This window comes from Monodelphis domestica, chromosome 4 (assembly GCF_027887165.1).
Source record: "Monodelphis domestica isolate mMonDom1 chromosome 4, mMonDom1.pri, whole genome shotgun sequence".
Lineage (NCBI taxonomy): Eukaryota > Metazoa > Chordata > Mammalia > Didelphimorphia > Didelphidae > Monodelphis > Monodelphis domestica.
In genome coordinates this window covers 125,768,553-125,789,748 of record NC_077230.1, presented here as the reverse complement: position 1 = coordinate 125,789,748, position 21,196 = coordinate 125,768,553, and the positions used below count along the sequence as shown (strand labels likewise).

General features: G+C 37.1%; 1 pseudogene; it reads left to right on the top strand.

The window, feature by feature from the left end:
• The first annotated feature begins 735 nt into the window (after positions 1-735).
• Positions 736-1,493, top strand: LOC100014863 (glyceraldehyde-3-phosphate dehydrogenase-like; annotated as a pseudogene).
• Positions 1,494-21,196: the final 19,703 nt, after the last annotated feature.

Below are 21,196 nucleotides of genomic sequence, written 5' to 3'. Positions count from 1 at the left end.
TATACCCTTTAACCCAGCCATCCCGTTGTGGGGTTGTACCCCAAAGAGAAAATAATGAAAAAGACTTGTACAAAAAATATTTATAGTCGTGTTCTTTGTGGTGGTAAAAGAATTTGGAAAATGTAGGGGGAGGTGTCCATCAATTGAGAATGGATGAACAAATTGTGGTTTCTGATGGTGATTGAATATTATTGTGCTGAAAGGAATGATGAACTGGAGGAATTATATGTGAATTGGAAAGACCTTCAGGGATTGATGCAGAGTGAAAGGAGCAGAACCATCAGAACATTGTACACAGAGACTGATACATTATGGCACAATCAATTGTAATAGACTTTTCTACTAGCAGTAATTCAATGATCCAGGACAATCCAAAGGAACTTATGAGAAAGAATGTTATCCACATCCAGGGAAAGAACTGTGGGAGCAAAAATTCAGAAGAAAGACATATGATAAATCATGTAGTTCAATAGGGATATGATTAGGTTTTTGAAGTTAAAAGAACACTCTACTGTAAATATGAATAACATGAAAATGGGTTTTGAACAATGATACCTATAAAAACCATTGGAATTGCTTATCAGCTCCAGGAGGCAAGAGAAAAGGGGATGGGATCATGAATCATGTTACCATGGAAAAATATTCTAAATAAAAAAATAGTTAATAAAAAGGACTCAGCTCTTCTCCCAAGCTTGCTTCCAGAGTCCTCTGCTTCAGTTGCATCTCTTAGACAAAATGGTGAAGGTCTTAGTCAATGGATTTGGCCGTATAGGATGCCTGATGACCAGGGAAACATCCAACTGCAGTGGAATAAAAGTTGTGGCCATCAATGACCCCTTCATTGACCTCATCTACATGGTTTACATGTTCCAATATGATTCCACCTATGGTAAGTTCAAGGCACTGTAAAGGCAGAGAATGGAAAGCTGGTGATCAATGGAAAAGCCATTACTATCTTCCAGGAGTGGGATTCCACCAACATTAAATGGGGAGATGTTGGAGCTGACTATACCATGTAGTCCACTGGCATCTTTACCATCATGGAAAAGACTGGGGCTCATTTGAAGGGTGGAGCCAAGTAGGTCATTATCTCTTCACTTTCTGCTGACAGCCCAATGTTCATGATAGGGGTGAACCATGAGAAATATGATAATTCCCTCAAGATAATCAGTAATGCCTCTTTCACTACCAACTGCTTGGCCTCCTTGGCCAAGGTCATTCATGACAACTTCAGCATTGTAGAAGGACTCAAGAGCACAGATTATGCCATTAAAGCTACCCAGAAGACAGTAGATGGCCCTTCTGGCAAGCTATGGAGTGATGTGTGGGGGGCTGCCCAGAATATCATCCCTGCTTCCATTGGTTCTGCCAGGACTGTGGGCAAGGTCATATCTGACCTAAACAGGAAGTTCACAGGCATTGTCTTTCGTGTTCCTCCTCCCAATGTGCCTACATCCATAATAACTTATTTCCTTATGTTGGGGATCCCATGACCCATTCATATCCCTGCCCTGAAGCATCCCTGTAGTAGGACAGGAGGAGCATAAAGTCCTATCTTGTGTACCATCAATAAAGTCATCACATTCAGTGTAAAAAAAAAAAGAAAGAAATAGCCAATATCCAGGGCAACTAGGCAGCACAGTGGATAGAATTCAGGTCTGGAGTCATGAAGAACTGTGTCAGATATTTTCTATTGACCCTGGACAAGGAAGAGAAGAAAGAATCAAGAGAGCATCATCACATATTTTGGGTTAAAGAAGATTTCAGTGGTATTCTGGTTCCATTCCTATCTTTATTCAGATGATGAAACCAGGTCCTAGAGAAGTGAACTGATTTTTCCAGAGTTTCACAGAGGGTAAACATCAGCATAAGGAAGTGAATCAGAATCCTCTAACACCAGAGCCAGTGTTCTTTTTACTAGAAAACTAAAGAAGAAAAAGGTAAGTGAAGAAAGAATAAGTAGAGGAAAATAACATGAGAGGAATCCACAGTGGTTTGTAATCAATCATTAATAAGGCCAAAAAGTTACTAATATTCATTGGTCTCTTCTGTCCAGCTCAAGACTTATATTAAAAAAAAAAAATTAACTCTTTTATGTCTTCAAACCCTATTTTGACCAATTCTTCTTTTTGTTCTCATGTCTCCTTTTATTGATTTTCTGCTGGTGTTCTGGGTTTTTATTAAAGAGATTTTTATCTTTTGACACATTTTGCCTTTCAGAACTTTTTTTTTTTGTTCTTCTGATTTTTCTTATCCTTAGAACGCACTTTTTTGCTTCTCTCCATCTGCTGGGAGTCATCAGGCCACGACACCTTGACAAAGTCACTCATGGTAGCTAAGGAGGCCACAGAGTAGCCCTTGGCAAGATGTGATTGCCCACTCAGTCCCCCTTGCATGACCTCTCTCATTAACATCCTGTACCTATGGAATTGACGTGATTACTATTCCCCCTAGTCTCAGAAGGAATAATGTAAGAGCAAAATACCTGTACCCTAATTCTCTAAAACATCACCAAAAGATCAGACCCTCAAACCTAATCCCAAAAGACTACCATGGGTTAACTTCTACTTAGGTGCATAATTCCCAGCAAAACTGTAGCTACAAGCCAAGCCCAGAACTTTCCCACTTACAGAAACTTATTCTCATGGAACCAGTATACAAATCTATCATAAAGGCCCATACAAAATGTATAAGTACACCAAGCTTCATCTGCCTCAGTAACTTGATTCTTCCCCTTAAGAAACTCCCTAGTAAACCCTGAGAAATGATCAGTCTAATATTAAATCTGAATTGTGTTCCCAGTACCTCTCCACCTCAATGATATGATTGTTGAATTGTCTTTAAGAACTTTTGATTGATTATTTCTTTTTTTTTAAGTAATAAGTAAATTTCCTTAATTGTTTGTAAGGTCAAAACTCCTCACAAGATAATGAGAAAATTAAGCCACCTGTGATGAAATCATTCATCTTACATGAAACCTTTATGTTGTCAAGAATCTGTAATCACAATACAAGAATACAGAATGCTAATCAAGTGATTTGTTAGAAGTTAATGTATCACTTTTCCAATTATCTCTATTTAGACATGTGTGTTAGGTAATGTATCTGTGTGCCAAGAAAATGAATATAAAATAAACATCAGACCTGGGGATGGCAAAGCAGTTATCAGGTGCAAAGCATGCCCATGGCTGTAAAATATACAGCTGTCTTCTGTTTGTTATTTTCTTGACTGATCATTCGCCACCTGTCGGAAACCCCTGGAGTCGCAAGTGAGGCTGGACCTTGCCCAAGGTATCCATCCTCTGTTATATCCATCATTGAGGATAGGCAGAATAGATTGTCTCACCTTCTTCACAATGAGAAGGAATGGTTGATATAGGGATATAAGAATCTCTAGGTTTGGGTTGCCATTCTGAATAACTTCTGAAGAGAAAATTGGCCTTTGATTTTGTTGTTGGTTTTTGAAGTTCCATTTCTAGAACAGTAAATTTCTCCTTTACTTTTCCTACTCCTGTTGGGGTCTGAGTGGAAGTACCCCACAAAGGAACACGCAAAGACAATGCAAAAGTATCAGGGAGAGGTTTATTTACTAGCACGGGTGCTTGCTAGGATGGCTATCCAAAAGAACTGCCCCGGGGCAACCAGAGAGTGCATATTTATAGAGAGTAGCTTGAAAGGGGGGATAAGTAAGATCAGTCTCAACAGCTGTGGCCTTGCAGTTTCTTCTTGGATCTCTATCAACTATGGCCTTGCAGTTTCTTCCAGGAACTGTTCATTTGGACACAGTGCAACTCCCACTGCTTTCACTCCCTATATGGCTGAGTAGAATCAAAGTGTGCTACATTTTAGAAATATGGAAATAGTGTTAGAGTAAGCAGAATTACTGTTCATTACCCAGTAATAAACCTAAAAATGTATTTGCACTCATTGCCAGAGACTCCTGAAGATGGGTAAAGGGAATTCTGAATTGGAGCTCTAAGTATTTAAGTTCTTTGGTTTTAATTTATCAAGTTTTGGCTATAAATATATGGGTTTTCAGGGGAGAGTAATTGTAAAGTATGTCTCCTTACCTTATAAAATGAGCTGTAATTATCTATTATACATAATTACTATTATTTGAAGGGTATGGTAGGCAAAAAGTCATTTATACTGCCATATTAATAGTCACCAGTACCTTGATTCTAATCCCGATTTAAGGAAAGACATGTGATTGGGAATAGTGATCCAACTAAAATCAGAAACTTTTCCCAAAAAATAACAGATATAAGTCCAAATTGGGGAACAAGATTCCTTCTTGACTCACTCTTCAACCTGACATGCACATCATACTAACATCCCTTGGCACATGTTTCCTTATAGAAAGAGGTACATTTTCTAAATGTCTTATATATCATAAAAACAGTAAGCAAAAAAGTTAAACATTGACATTATTAGGTCATCTCTGAAAAAAATCATGGCAAATAAAATGTGAAAACCATGTTTTTCTAGAGTTGCAAAAATAGGAAAAAAGTATGTGGTGTCCTGATATTGACATTTCAAAAAGAATAATTTAGTTGTCTGAACCAAGTCTAAAAAAGCATGACCAGGAAAAGATCCTCATTGGTAACCAATATTACCTTCCCACTCCCAGAGAGAAAGGATATGTATAAAAAGGGAGATAATGAGAGTTTTTCTTTTGGTTAGTTATATAGATACTCTCTGTGTGTGTGTCTATCTCTGTGTCAGTGTTTCTGTGTCTCTGTCTCTGTCTGTCTGTCTGTCTGTCTGTCTGTCTCTCTCTCTCTCTCTATATATATATATGTGTGTGTGTGTGTGTGTGTGTGTGTATGTGTATGTATATATACATATATTTGTGTATATGTATGTATCTATATATATAGATACATATATATATATATAATGTGTATATATACACTCAAATTCTTCCTAGCCTCCATGGCTCATCTAGAAGCACATTTTGTTCATGAAGAATTTTTGACATCCCTAACCCACTTTGATTTCTTTTCTTTGAACACCTGTAACACGGCCTATCTCAAGATTTTGAAATTGCCTTTTTATGTTTTCCAATTATTTTTCTTGTGGTTGTGTGTATCTGCAAAGAGAATATAAGTTGCTCAAGGACAGGAACTTGGCCTTTTACTTCTTTGGTCTGACTCACAAGATGTCCAGTTCTGGAAAGTCAATAAAAAGCTGAAGATTGACTGAATTTCAATCAACAAAGCAATTGTTGGGTTTATTGGATGACACACTGACCCAATCGTTCCTGGTTCCTACCTTCCCTCCCCACTGCCACTGCCCTCCTCACTGAGTAAATGGAACTGATCTGTGTGCGTAAGCACAGTCTCAGCAGAGCTTGTGAATTGTTTGAAACTGTCATCCAGCAGGCTGCTTTGTCTCCCCATTATACATAATGGGCAAGGAAAGCTTCAATTTGGGGCGAAAAGTAAGGCACCTTGCAACGCAATAATATACAGACATGGGAAGAGTGGCAAATGCCTTTCAAACTTTCTGAAGCTTCTATTCAAGCAAGTAAAAGAGTTACTGCGAAGCTAATGTCAGAGAGGAGCTATGCCTCCCAATTTGTTTTCTACCACTCTCCAGCAGGTCTTTTTGGATTCATTTGAGATGGCTATTGTTATTGTTTGTCTTACACTTACTGACTGTTGATAATAAAACACATGCAGGGCCATGTTTCCTAGCAACCTAGCACCTCTTTTATTTCTCTTTGTTGCTTATTTATTAGACACCCTGGAGCCCTTTCTCAAGCTATTAAGTTACACATAAAGCTAATCTAGGGCAACATTGTTCATCTTGGTCTAACTTCCTTGAAATCGATATTCATTACAATGGATTATTCACCTCACAAAGGGATATCTTTGCCCTGGACAGATATCAGGAGACTGAGCATGTCTCCGGATATGCAGTAAATAGAATCTCAGTGAAAAATGCAGATCTGTATGATGGGGACTGTCCAATGATGAGAAGTTGGTTCTCTTCTTATATACTGCAAGTATAGATTAGAGAAATTGACAAGAGTCTAAACAGCTTTCAAGAAAACTGAGTCTTGGTCTTAGTTTGATTGCTAACTACCTTTACACATTTGGGCAAAACTGTTGGTAGTTAATCTTGTACTTATGATATAAGAATCTTAGGGATTCTGAGACAGTATTGGATGTGAAAGGGAAATTATGCTGGTAGTTCCAGGAGCAGAAGGCACTAGCAAGTAGCCAAAGGATGCTGATTTATCAAGGGAGAAAAAAGTTCCTGCAGAGTTAATCTGCTGGTGGATGCTTATACTCTTGATGGAGACCAAGTTTTACTTTGTGTATTTGTCTTACTTAGTACTGTTGCAAGCATAGTATACTTAGTTTTAAAGCAATGCAAAATTCCCCTCACTCATTTTTGTTAAATCAACCACTTATCTTTTTTTTTTTGGAGGGGGAAGGGTATTTCTAGTAACTAACCTTTCTTAAGGCAGAGCTAGTATTTTTGGGTCAGGGATCCTTTTATCAGTCTTGTGAAGATTATAAATCCTTTCTAAGAACATTTACATATATTTTATGTTATAAAATACATGGGGTTACAAAGGAAACTAAATACATTGAAATAAAGATGGCATTTATTTTCCTTTCAAGGTAATGGATCCCATAAAATCTGTCACTTTGTAGGGGTCTATGGACCTGAGGTTAAGAACTTTTCTTTATGTTAATAGGTATAGATATCTGTATACTTCTAAGGTCTCATTTGAAAGATAAGAAATGTCCTATGATCCTATATGTGGTACTGGATATGAGATGCTAATCTGAGACATTTTACCCTTTCATTTCACCTTCCTGATGACCTATGTCAAACTGAAAAATACCAAACCACCAAAGTAGTTATAATAAGAGTCTTTAATTGAAGTAGAAAGATGTGAAATGGAAGCTACACACAGACCTGGGATTTCTACTGAACTACAGAATTCAGTGTGCTTATATAGATTTTGGAGAAAGTGAAAGGCTTATGCTCTTTTCCTCACTTGGGACCTGCACTAGTGACAATCTAAACTGACTGTGAAAGACCAAGATACAATAGCCAAAGTTCCAAGGAGTATCCTAAATACAAAAGAAGAAACTAAGAAAATATAAAGGGTATTTAGGACTTGATTATATCTGCCAATCCTCTCTAAGGTATTCAAGGTGAAGGCTTATGTTTCAGTCTGGGACATGGGTCAGCAAGGGGGTTTCTTGAAGACAGGCTATCAGAAACAAAGGTCAATTTGCAGTTTTATAAAACTAGGTTGTCATCTGCAAATATTTTCCTCTATGTCCCTGGATTCTAGAAACTAAGATTCTCTTGAATAGGAGGAAATATTAATTTATTTTAAAAATATAAACAGATAGAACACAGGAATACAAGACAAGTTTTAGTTACCTGATATTGAATTAATCTGACTTTCCTTTTCACTGAGCTCAAGATATTGATTTGCATTTCCTTAGAGAAATGATGTATGGAAAGGAAAACTGAAGCAAGTTCTGGACTGTCTGCCAACCAGGTGTAACAAACAGCAGTTGGAATGTTAGAAGATATTGACAAGAATGACAGTTGGTGGGGGGAGGGACAACTTGGAGTGACAGTTGGTCTCAGAAGGCTCCCTTTCCTGGCCCTTGGACTGCAAGGAGCCTCTCTCCCTGTCTCTGATTGAAGTGCCTCTATTCCTAGACTTTTCCCAACTGTGTGCTCTACCTGGATCCCAGTAATTGTGTCATCAAGAAAAAGGATTGAAAGGGAACAGTTTGAACTGTAAGGCTAGTCTTTAGGAGCATCAGCTGGAAGAGACAGGCCCAACCATCTCTTAAGGTCAGAACCTTTTCTTCCTCTTGCTGTCAACTGCTAAAGACTTTGAACTTAAGAAAACTAGCACAGATTAGCATAGACAGAGATAAAAGAAACCCTCCACCAGCCTGTGAGGCCTGGCCTCAGCTCAGAAGCTGAGAGAGACTCAAACACAATCTAGAGAACCCCTCTTCCCTCTTCCCTGATGCCTCCCAATCCAAATTTGTTATTAAATTCATCTTTATCTAAATAACCACAGTCAGATAAGAGGACTGTCATTTCAGGGGACATAGAGGGAGCTGAACCTCAGGACAGTCATTCAACCCTAAATGGTCCTTATCAGACCCCTGCTGGGAAACCTTGGTCTGGGGAAAGGTTTGTTTATTCCTCAGGGGGGTCTGTATTTACCTGCTCTGGGTACCTTCAACATCAATCAATAGAAAATACATCCCCTCAGGCTATCATAGTTGCCCCATTTCTCAGGAATCCCAAATTTCAAAGACAGCCTCTCACAAGTGGGTAATCCTCTCCTTTTAATTCACCGGAAGCCATATTCCCTCTCTCCATTCAACTCCTCATTTCCCTGTCATCAAACCTAACTTTATCCTCTGTATCCTCTTCAATCCTCTACAATTCCTTTAACTATTACAGAAGGCAAACCTATGGCATACAGCCAAAGATGGCTCATAGAAAGCTCTCTGTCGGCATGAGGATTGCTCTCCTCCCAAACTGTAGTTTGTTATTAAAAAGGCAAAGGGACTCAGGCAAAGATGCTCCCTTCCCCCTCTCCACCATGCCTGATGACACTTTCATATCACCTGCCCCTCTGCCCAGAAAGCCCAATACCTACAGGAGGTAAGGTGGGTACCTCACAGGAGGCAGAACTAGAGGGGATCAAAATACTCACACCACTCCCCTCCCACTCTCTACACTTCTAGAGGATATTCCTCACTTTACCCACTGTTCAGCCCAGCAGCCCAGGGAAGAACTTTCTCCCTCCTCTGTGTGGGTAAGGGGGGTCTGGGAGAGGAATTGGAATATGGTGTCTAAAAGGTTCACCATCACTGCCTTAGATCATAGTTTCTTTGATGGGTAGAGGTGGTGGGGATAGTAGTGGGGCTCTTTTAATTTGCAGATAGAGGCAAAAATGACTAATATATAAGAAAAGTATGCAATAGAAAAGCAAAGAAGACATTGAACTATCTACTGATGTAGAATACAACCTTTCATCATACTATATAGATCCTCATTGATCCCTCTATTTTGCTGTACTCTAGGCTTTCTTTAGCTAATTGTGGTTGTCATGTAGAAGAGATATTGGGCTTGTTCTATCTACTTAGCCTTGGAGTAAAGAAGTAGGACCAATGCATACAAATTAAAGGGAGATAGATTTAGGCTTAATATAGGGCATTTTCCTTCTTAACAATAAAGGATGTTCAGATTATGGCATATTTTAGCATTTGGGACAAATTCCTGTTGTCACCTTAGACTAGTAATGGATTGATTTCAATATCATTTCTCCTGACTGGCTGTAAATTTACCAGGCTCTCTGTTAGCCCTAAAATGCTTAATTTTAGCAGTCTATCTAGATTTGCATTGATTAATACAAAAAGGTCCAAGAGAGTTTGAAATTAAATCATTATTTTTGTTTGTCGTAGTTACACACAGATAAGAATGAATGCTTATTAACATCTTACAAAGGAGCCTTTAGATCATCTGAAGAAATACAGACTTTTAGAATTTGGCAGATGAGACTTATCAAAGGGCAATGGAAAAATTTATAGGGGTCTCCAAGAATAGTTAAATCAATCTACAAAACATGTTTAATGAGATGGGAAACAATGAGTTCAAAGACAGGTTAACAAAACAATCTCATACTTAATAAGGATTTGATTGTTATTTTTGTTTGTTTACATTTCTCCCTGTTAATTCATTGAAAGTATGCTTCAGTTTCATTTACTTGTTTATTTGATCATCTATTTATTTATAATTCACTGGCTGTCATCTTGGCTTCAGGGAGGCAAATAAAGGTAAATGGTTAGCCTGCAATGGAAACTGGCATATATAAAACATCAATTTTATAGTCAATACAGTCAGATGTCAGAAAGAGGTCACATCTCTGATGCAAGATGTGGACAAAGTAAGAAAAATTAACTCTGTCTTAAGGCAGAAGTTCTTTTTCTTTGAGTCTTTGAAGCTGTATCATTTTCTATAAACAAAGATACAGAGTTGATAGAGATATAGAGATAGGAATGGATAAAAATGTACTTCAATATAATTGGTTTGTTTTGTAATATAGTACATTTTATTTTATGTATTTAATAACTTTATTTTAAAAAAGGGATCCATAGGCATCACTAGATAGCCAATTGATCCATTACACATAAAAGATTGTAATATTTATTGGGAAAGGAAATAGGATTAGGAAAAATGGGATAAATGGGGAATAATGGGAGGTTTGTATAGGGGTAAGGAGGAGTTAAAGGGAGAGAGGGAATATTGTTTGGTGAGGCAAGGGAGGGAGATGCCCCCTGCTGAGAGGAAACAGCAGGGGTCCAATAAGGACAGTTTGTCTTTGAATGACTGAAACTGAAGTTCAGCTCCCTCTATGACCAGAAAAGATAGTCCACTTATCTGACTGCGAATTTAAATAATAAAGTTTAATAACTAGTTGGGATTGGAAGTTTTCTCAGTTTCAGACCTGAGGCCAGGCCCCAGAGGCTGGTGGAAAATTTGTCCCACTCCCATCTACTCTCATTGTTCTAATTCAGAATCTTAGCAGTACACTGAAAGCAAACAAGAATAATTCTAACCTTTAGAAGCCTGTGTCTTTGGGCTGAACCAAGAAGAGCATGCCACTCCAGACTGGGCTGAACAAGCTCCTCTCTCCTCCAACACCAGGACGCAAGTCCTCTCTTGGCAGGAAGGAAGAGCTAGTCCCAAGACCCAACTGCCACACCCAGCAGGAGGGAAGTGCTAGTCAAAAGACCCAACTGCCACTCCCAGTTGGCCCCTTCCCCCACAAACTGTCAGTCTTATTTCCTTTCCACAAGATTAAAGGCAAGCTTTGACTTGGTGTTCAGACAATCCCTAAACACACAATGTAGCATGAGCAATTGACTCATAGCAGTAAGTCTATCTCCAGATATTTATGCTATAGTCTTGTTATACTTTCTGCTAGATTCAGATAAGTTTGTCCCCATATTTGTGTAAAAGGTAAAATTACAAGTAGAATCACTATGACAAGAGCTGTACTCTGATATGCATTTTATTTTTTTTAAACCCTTACCTTCCATATTAGCTTCAATATTGTGTATTTGTTCTAAGGCAAAAGAGTGGTAAGAGCTAGGCAATGGGGGTTAAGTGACTTGCATAGAGTCACACAGATAAAAAGTGTCTGAGACCAGATTTGAACTCAGAACCTCCCATCTCTAGGCCTGGTTCTCAATCCACTGAACCCTCCAGCAGCCCCACCTTTGATATTCATTTTGAAGTAGATCATTTTCCCCAAGACTCCCATCATTTTGGCTACTCTTAGAAAACAAAGAGTCTATATAATATTATTTCTACTTTCTCCACTTACTTTTCAAATTTTTGCATTTTTTCTGGCAACCCCATAATTTGAATGAAAATATTTTCTGTAAGATTAGCACAAAAATCAAGTTTCTCTCTTACCATTGTTAATAAAGGAAAATTTGTCACTATAATAGAAATTATGAAAATCTTGAGAAACAAACATTCCATTACAGAATTTGTAATAGAGGGAAAATATTAAATTATGTACCCTAATTTAGGGAAGGATTTTTAATGTGTTCAGTGAGACAATAAGTAGGATCCAATGAACTGAATTTCTACATTGCAAGTCAACTAGGAAAGTTAGAAACTTCTCAGATATGGTATTCAAATGATGTCATGTATTCAATGACATCAAATGATGTCAAATGATGACAAAAGAAATTATTCTGATGAGTACATAGTATACATTAGCCATATTAGGATCAGGAATACTTAAGCTGAGAATTAATTGGAATTGTCTCCCAATGTCAGGGATGGCCAATAATATCAGGTGGATAGACTTGAGAGATTACAAAATGAAATAAAAATTACATACTTGTCATATATTTTTATTGTATTTGTATTTTTCCTAATTCATTTTTGCCTTTAAAATAACAATAAAATATTCTGATAGCTATAATGCAAAATAAGTATAGAAATAGTTATAATGCACCTAGTTACTTTCAAAGAGTTCAAGCCCTCATACACTACCTCTAAAGCACTGAATCAAACTAGATTATTGAACTATTCTCCATGATCACTGAAAATATGTAGAAAATATATTAGGTAAAACATAATTTTTGATGGGTAAATTAATTGATTTTTTAAAATGGGAAGTGTGGATTCTGTGGATTATAGACTGCTAAAATTTAAATTACATCCAGGAAAACTTTTGGAACTTTCCATTAAAAGAAGTGATGTTTACAATAAGCCAATGAAACTTCATGTAGCAAAGGTTTTACCCTAGTGGTAGTCTCTCTTGGTGACCGAGAATGACTATTGTTTTTGTGCATTATCATCTATTGATGTACCCTCATGTGGCTTTGGAGTCCAAAGGCTGAGGCGCACAGTTTGTGGCACATGGGGCATGGGACGCCAGTTGTTACGGGAGGTGCGGCTGTGGCCTGGTGTCGGCGTTCACGTGCACATGCAAGATGTCGATGTCGCTCATCTTCAAAGATGGTGGCAGCATGGTTAATGTGGGTTCACCAGCTGCTTCTGACAGAGGCAGGAAGTTCTAGTTGCTTTGGTGTAATGCCAGCCTAGTTCAAGTTGGACTTTAGCTGATCCTTGAATCTTTTCTTTGGTCGGCCTTGTTTCCTGAGTCCAGCTGACAGTTCACCATAGAATACCTGTCTTGGTATTCGCTGTGGGTCCATGAGGATGACATGTCCAGACCATCATAGCTGGGCTTTGAGGACCAGGACTTCGATGCTGGTGGAGTTGGCTCTGTTGAGGACTTCCTGGTTGGTGATTCAGTCCTGCCATCGGATCCTCATGATTGACCGAAGAAAGCTTTGGTGGAATTGCTCCAGCTGTTTCATGTGCTTCCGGTACAGTGTCCATGTCTCACAACCATACAGGAGTGAACTGAGGACCACTGAATTGTACACTTTGAGCTTCGTCGCAGTGCTTACACAGCCGTGTTGGAGGACTTTGGAGCGCAGCCGCCCGAGTGCCTGGCTGGCCTTTTGGATCCTGGCATTGATCTCGTGGTCTAGGGACCCGTCGTTGGCAATGGTGTTGCCCAGGTACTTGAACGTGTTGGCATTAGAAAGCTGCGTGCCATCGATTGTAATGCATGGCTGGTTCATTGGCCTCCCTGGTACAGGTTGGAACAGCACCTCTGTTTTGCTGAGGCTGATAGTCAGGCCAAACAGTTTTGTTGCGGTGGAGAACCTGTCCACAATGGTTTGGAGATGATTTTCTTGGTGGGCCATGAGAGCACAGTCATCTGCGAAGAGAGCTTCCAGGATGAGTCTCTCTGTTGTCTTTGTTTTTGCAGTCAGGCGGCGAAGGTCGAATAGTGAGCCATCCAGTCGGTATTTGATGTAGACGCCCAGGTCTAGATCCATCACAGCATGTCATAATATTTGGGTGAAAAATAGGTTGAATAGTACCAGAGCGAGGACACAGCCTTATTTCATGCCATTGGAGATGTTGAAGCGATCAGAAGTCTCTCCACCAGTTAGGACTTCCCCTGTCATGTCGACATGAAAGAGCTGGATCAATGTGATGAATTTTGCTGGGCAACCGAGCTTGCTGAGGATCACCCATAATGCATCCCTGTTCACTGTGTCAAATGCCTTTGTCAGGTCTATGAAGACAATGTAGAGACTCAGGTTCTGCTCAAGGCATTTTTCCTGCATTTGCCTCACCATGAAAACCATGTCGATGGTGCTGCGATCTGGTCCAAAGCCACATTGTGATTTAGGCAGGTTCTTCTCTGAAACAGATGACAGGAGTCTGTTGAATATAACATGGGCAAGGATCTTTGCAGCAGTGGAGAGTAGTGAGATGCCTCTGTAGTTGTCACAGGCTGCTCATGCACCTTTGTTCTTGTATAGGGCTACGATGGAGGCATCTCTGAGTTCTGGGGGCATGTCTTCCCCTTCCCATATGCTGGTCAGCACTATGTGGAATGCCTGGAGTGCCTTTCCATTTAAGGCCTTGTGCACCTTGTTTGGGATCCCGTCTTTACTGGGTGTCTTGGCTGCACTCATTTGTTGAATGGCTTTTTGGACTTCCTCTTTTGAAGGAGGGACATCAAGTTGTTCAATGGTGCGGTTTTGGGGGATCTGGTCAAGCTCACTTTGGTCAACTAAAGAGGGTTGGTTGAGAAGCTGACTGAAGTGTTCTTTCCACCTGTTGTTGATGCAACATACCATACAAAGCCCCTTTCAGTTTTACATGCTTACTAGACTAATAGAATAGTGAAATGCTGCCGAGCCTATATTATTTGCCTATATTTTGGGAAAACATTTGACAATGTTTGCCATTATAATTGTGGAAAATTTGAGAAATTTATATTAGGCAGTAATATAAATTGCTGAAAACTGAATGAATTCGATAACTGAACCAAATATGTGGCCATTAATGATTCAAGATCAATTAAAAAGGAGGTCTCCAGAATAAAGTATCAAAAATCTCTGCTTGGCCCATTTAAAAATATACATATTTTTATCAATCACTCAGATAGCTACATATTAAATTTCCATATGGAAAAAGATAGTTAATTAAAATATTGAATGACAAGATCAGAATACAAAACAGAACTCAACTGGTTAAGTTGTTGGGAGGAATCTAAAATGATGCAATGTATTTATTCTGATATTTTAATTGAATTTGGATTTCATTTAAGAGCATATTTATTCTTATATTATAGATTCTTAACATTACAAGACTATATCTTTTCATCCCTTGTGAATTTTGTCCAGATTGCCTTGTAAAATTTGCCCCAGGATATCTAGCTGATGAACTAGTTCTCTGTCCATCATCTGGACACTGTGTGGATATGAGTAGAACACCTGTGATATCTGTTGATTATAATTCACTCTTGCTACATTTATCTCTTTCCCTACTTTAATGAATTTCTGATTGTATCTTTTATGATATTTCTTTTGTCCCAAAACTTGCTGGGAATAGATTATAGCTTATTAAATTCCCCCCCCTATGAGCCTTTGTTGTACATTATATGTTCCAAAATATTAATTTAAATGTAAAATGTAAATGTAAAATTTTATCAGTATCTTTCTATTATCTGTTTAGCTATCTAGCTAACTAGTTAGCTTCTATTGCTTTTTTTATTTCATTTATTGAGACTGGATTGCCTTATCTCAGCCAATCTGCTACTCATTAGCCTGACTGTACTGACAATCAGCTTGGAAACTTTGACCTACTCCACTTTACACAGGGCCCCATTCCTCCCTCCCATTCTCAGGGCTAATCATATTTGTATTGGACTAAGTGTAGACACATTGTCATCTTAAGCCTTGTTGCAGTCCAGAATTTCCCAATTCAGTGATCCATGCAGATTCTGCCTTTTTACCAGAAGATATTACAGGCAAGTGCTGTCATGCCATGTTGTTAAAAGAAATCAATTTTGCAAATTATCTAATGCTGGTAACAATATTTAAATAATGCTTAAAGGTTTGCAAAAAAATGTTTTCTCAGTTGGTCCTCACAACAACCTTGGAAGGTAAGCATGATTATTATTTTCATTTTATAGATGAGGAAACTGAATCTGAAAAGAATTTCCTAGGACTACATAACTACTAATGGTCTAAAATGGGATTTAAACATGTTTTACTGTCAAATCCATTGCTCTTGCACACAGTTCAAGGTGCTGATGTCCAGGGGAATGGTAGAATGCAAGTTCAATATTAGTAAACAGTATAGTACCAAAATGTCCAAAGCCACTGTAATATCAGTGGTATTTATAAGCATAATTACCAGGATAAGTAAGGATAAGTAGGCAAGAGTGTTTTTCTATCCTCTGTGCTGGTTCATAAAGACTCTTTTCTTTGGAAAGGACATAACTGGGAGTAACTGGTAGAATTCACAAATAGCAGATTTAAGCCTGAAATGAAGGGGTAAGACCACAACAACAGCAAAGTGAACAAATAAATAAGAATTGTATAAATTCTTTGGTAGTCAGTGTATTTATTTTATTGCAATTCACAAGCACTAGATGAGATACTTGTCAGAAATGTTAAAGAAGGATTTCTATTCAGGTCGTGTTCAACTCTCAGATTTTGTCAAAGCATAACAGATATGTATTACTTTGCTTTGTAACTCATTAAAGGTGCTTTGTAAATATTTAAATTAATCTAAAGTTATAGTTAATTTTTAATGCAACTTTTTATTAGTAAATTTTTTTAGTAAAAAGTTTTATTAGTAAAATAAGTAAAAAATTTTCCCCACTAGAAAAGTTATATTTAACAATTTACAAATTAATTATTTCTTGCTCATATGTTGATTCCTGGATGGATACAAGGAATTCTTCTTCAAATTAAAAAAGAATTTAGTTTGTAATTTAAGAATCCTGTTATCTCCTCTCATGGACTAACTGTGTTGCCTTTGGTAATCTACATAGCCTTCCTAGTCTTTTTTTTTCATCAAATGTAAAATGGAGGAGTTCACCTAAATTATCTCTCAGGTTCCATTTAGCTTGAATCGTGTGTTGTTCTTTGTTTTTGTTTTTAAAGATTTCAACAGTTTAGAAAGAACGATTGAAATAAATATGTTGGCAAAGATAGAACCAGTTATTTAGCAACAAATGAACCAGTAGCCATTTGAAGCATTCTTCTTTTTTGTCTCCTTTTATTCTTCTCTCTACCTGAAATATGTTTGCCACATTACCACTGATTTCACAAAAGACAATCATTAGGACACTTGCCAGTAATGTGGCTCACACTGGCTCTCTCCTATTGTGAGAATTATAGCTAATCCTTTCTGAGGATGACTGATATAACAATCTTTTTTTTTTCTTATGTTTCAATTTGACCAATATTTATTGAACACCTTCCAGAGAGAGGGCATTATTTTAGTTGCTGTGAGAGAAATAAAAATCACTTTTTTCCAAGTGAACATAAAATCTGGTCAGGTTTCATAAAGTATCATGTTTGTGATTCTTTCATGAGTTTACCATAAGCTATTTTGTTTTATAATATTTACGGATCTGTCTTACTTTCAACACTAAAGTGTAAGCAGATTCAGGGCAGGGAATACATCTAATTTACTTTAGTATCTTCCTCAATAGCTAGAAACAGGTACAAAATATATCATATGCTTAATAAATACTTATTGAATCAAAAAAGGAAGACAAGGTTCGCAGTGGTGAAATATTATTTAGAATAAGAGCAACTATTGAAATGTGCAATAAAGAAGTGCTATATAACTTTGAGAAGGGAGGGGACACTTAGGTGGTTCATTAAATTGAGAGCCAGTTCTAGAGATTGGAGGTTCCGGGTTCAAGTCTGCTTTGAAATACTTCCTAGCTCTGTGACCCTAGACAAATCACTTAACCCCCATTGCCTAACTTTACAATTCTTCTGCCTTGGAATCAATATATAGTATTGTATATAAATAAATAAATAAATAAATAAATATATATATATATATATATATATATATATATATATATATATATACATATATATAGTATCTAAGACAGAAGGAAAGGTTTTAAAATAATTTTGAGAAGGGGTAGATAGGTATAGACTGCATTTGTCCATTTCAGCAAAGAAATAAAATATGGAGTAGATTTTGAGAGATTAATAGGATTTGCACAGAAATAAAGACATGGAGCTAAATAACATGAATAATTTATTTCTGGGGAAGAAAAACTGCCAATCTGGGAAGGGTCAAATAATGTAAACCAAATATGTGGTTGTAAGAGGATATAGTTTGATATAGTTTGGACTTTAACCTAACAACCTTGCTTAATAAAACCTTCAAGGACCTATGTAGAATCAAATCTTAAGCATCATTTTTGTTTTCTTATTTCTCAAATGTCTAGGCTACACCCAGGTATTCTAGTCTCTGCCTACATCCTCTTTCCCTACACTTTTTGTCTGCCAATCAGTTGTTCTTCCTTTCATATACTCCCCAAAGTATATATTAGATGCTGACTTCTACAGTTCATTGGAAATTCCCATTCTTGATATTTTTCCCAGAGACAGTGTTCTCAGAGTCCCAGAGCTTGGCTCTGTGTGGTGTGTATATGACTCTGTGTGGTATGTATATGATGCTGTATGGTGGCCAGTAAAGCACTGTTTCCCTTGACTTGATTAAAGACATATTCTTTTGGAATTCTGGATTTTTTCAGGTTGACAAATGTTAGGGATAAAATTAGGGTTGTTGGCTGAATATATTATATTAGTGGTTGCCAGAGATTTAAATTCAATCCCAATAAAATACTCAAGTCAATTTGGGACTTTAATGGTGGTTTAATTACAATAGTAGGAAGAAATTAAGAAGAAGAGAGAGAGGAAAGGGTATATGATTTCTCTAGCCAAGCCTAAGCCAAAGGAAGTTCAGAGACCTCAGCAAAGGGGCCTTCTCAGAAGATAAAATCTAGCTCAGCTTCCAGCCATAAGGCCTCCTCCAAGATGAGGGGCTTCCTCTGAGGAGAGTGCCTTTCAGGAGGTCAAGGAAAAGAGGAATCAGCCTTGGTTTACTCAACAATGTTGCTCAGGGAAGACATCTCACCTAAACCACGCTACAGAGCTAAATGCCACAAACACACCAAAACACCACTCAGCTCCAAACGCCACCCAGAGCTCCCAAAGTCACCAAGAGAGATCACAGGAAGTGACATGAAATATAAATTCTTTACATCACTTGCTGGTGTCTCACATGTACCAATGGTGGCTTAAGCTTGGCTTAGGACAGCCCAGGGGTCAGTCAGTTGTTTCTGATTTGGCACTTGCTAGCACATGTCGGTCAAAGGCCATCCTCCTCACAGTTAATCCTTAAGTGGGGGTATATACATTCCTGGTTGCTAGAATTCTAAAGACTAAGCAGAGTGGAGTAAATCCAAAATTCACACAAAGCATAAATAATTTCAAGTCATTAAAGATTGGGTAAAATAATTAAAATGAAGTCTTCAGTAGGTTAATTTACATTGTGGTCTATGAAATAGTGTTTCCTGATCTTCTTGTTATTACATAAAGTCATCAGCATTGTTTTAATTTTTATGAATTGTTTCTTATATGATTTGGTCAATATTTGAAAAAAAGTTTTTAATTTTGTAAATAAATTTTAAAGCTTTTTAAAAGCCCTTATCATTATTATTATTATTATTATTATTATTAGTAGTAGTAGTAGTAGTAGTAGTAGTAGTATAGTCCTCACCCATTTTAGGGTTATTTTGAGATAATTTTTATCAGTAAAAAGGATCCCCAATAAAATCTTTGTCCTAGTCACAAAAGGATCAAATGTCATGCGAGCTTGAATGGGTCCCTAGAGTTGTTGCTATTGATTATAGCAAGATCTTAACCATCCTCTTTGTCCAGCTCTCCCTGATGCTTATATAAATATTCATTTGAATTATAAAATAATTAATTTACCTTGCCACTGAAGATTTCCAGAATTTTCTCCCTGAGATCCCACTGCCTTCAGGTTACTTCCTTAAATTCCTGATTTAGCATGATTTTGTTGAGATATTCTATAATGAATTTAGATTATAAAATCTAATTCCTGCCACTCCCCAAAGAGTAAAGTAGTATTTTCTGTTTCCTTTTATCTTCCAAAAGCAAAAGAAGTTGCCTTCAAAGGACAATCATCCTAAGGTAGGTTTATCATGAAGATTGATAATAATAGCATACTTCCACCCTGAGGTGCTGGACACAGTTCCCAACCACTGCTGTCTGGGTCAGCTTACAACATTGTATTAGGTTTTAGATCCCACTTTATTGACAAATTACAGTGTAAAAAACATTCCTCATTGAGAATGCTAACTATATATCTATATACATTCACATATATATGTATATGTGTATACATATAAATATATGTATAAAATATGTTTATGTATATGTGTATATGTATATATATATATATATATAATGAACTAGAGAAAAACTCTTCCTAAAATAGAATGAGTTACTCATCAGGAAACCTTATTTAGCAAGTCATGTTGCTATATAATAAATATATAATAATATATAAATAATATATATACATATAAATAAATAAAAACAATAAATATAAAATATATATAAATAAATAAATAATAAAAATAAAAAATAAGACCTAGTAACTGTTATCTAATGTCAAAAAAACAGAGGATAAGTAAAATATGACATAACTTGCATGACAAAGCAAATCAAATAGTTATAAATAAGGTGCTTTCACAATGTCAAAACATGATCAGTTAAGGATTAAGTATCATAAAGGTTTCATGTAAATAGAACAAAGATTTCAGACCCAAGTGAATAAAATGGGAAGAGAGGAAATGAACCTAGACCAGAGGATTAACATAGAGAGAAATTAAATCCCCAAATCAAAGATACCATTTATTCTAACAGGACCTAGCTAAGGAAAAAAAATTATGAACAAAATTCCCCTACATCCCTTTCTTTACCTCTTTATTCTCTTTACTGATATCCTTACTTTCTTTAAAAAAAATAGAAACAATTGTTCCTTTTTCTTAGAATAAATACTGCATATTGGTCCCAAGGAAGAAGAGTAGTAATAGCTAGGCAATGAGGAATATGAAGAATGCATGACTTGGCCAGAGTCACAGAGCTAGAAAACATCTAGCTAGAAAGCTAGAAAGAGGCTAAATCTGGCTAGGACTTCCAGTCTCTAGACCTGGTTCTCAATCCACTGAGCCACTTGGCTTCCCTTAATCTTTTCTTATACTTATTCTCCCCTATCATAGCTTCCAGACATTTTATGTTATCTTCTAGATCTGCCCACAGTCCTCCATTGCCTTACCATACCCACATTTACTCTCCCCACCATTATTACATGATGCAAATTGTTATCACTTCTCTTTCCTTTCTAGTGTCAAGGGTAAAATTTAGGGTTGAGAGTGAATATATATATATAGTAACCAGGATTTTAAATTCTAAATTCCAATGAAATACTCAAGTCAGAATGGAATTTTATGGAGGTTTATTTACAATAGAAGGAAGAAATTGTAAACCTCAAAATTCCTTAGACTTATAAATGTTGGAAATTTCACCATTGGGATATTTCATACTTGGAAAATTTCTTACTGATAATGGGAACCCCATTGGCATGGGAGGTTCCTTCTCTTCCCTTCTTCAGATTACTTTAGGACAGAAACCTTTTGCTGAACAATGGAAAGGACTTTG